Here is a 228-nt window from a genome sequence, read left to right on the forward strand (position 1 = left end):
ATGGGAGAAAAAAGATTGTGGCATGGCCATCCCCTTTGGGGGGTAATTTCCTACTTTTCCTCTCACTGTCTCTGTCTCAATATCTCTGGTGAGCACATGTACCCAAAGGCAAAACCTCTAAAAAAATTAAAAAAAAAAAAAAAGAACTCTCTGGGACCAGCAGTTAGCGTAATGGCTATGTCGCTGGACTCCCATGTAGTCGACGGTGGTTCGAGTCCCGGACCCAGT

Source organism: Tupaia chinensis, unplaced genomic scaffold (assembly GCF_000334495.1).
Source record: "Tupaia chinensis unplaced genomic scaffold, TupChi_1.0 Scaffold000024_1, whole genome shotgun sequence".
Taxonomy (NCBI): Eukaryota; Metazoa; Chordata; class Mammalia; order Scandentia; family Tupaiidae; genus Tupaia; species Tupaia belangeri.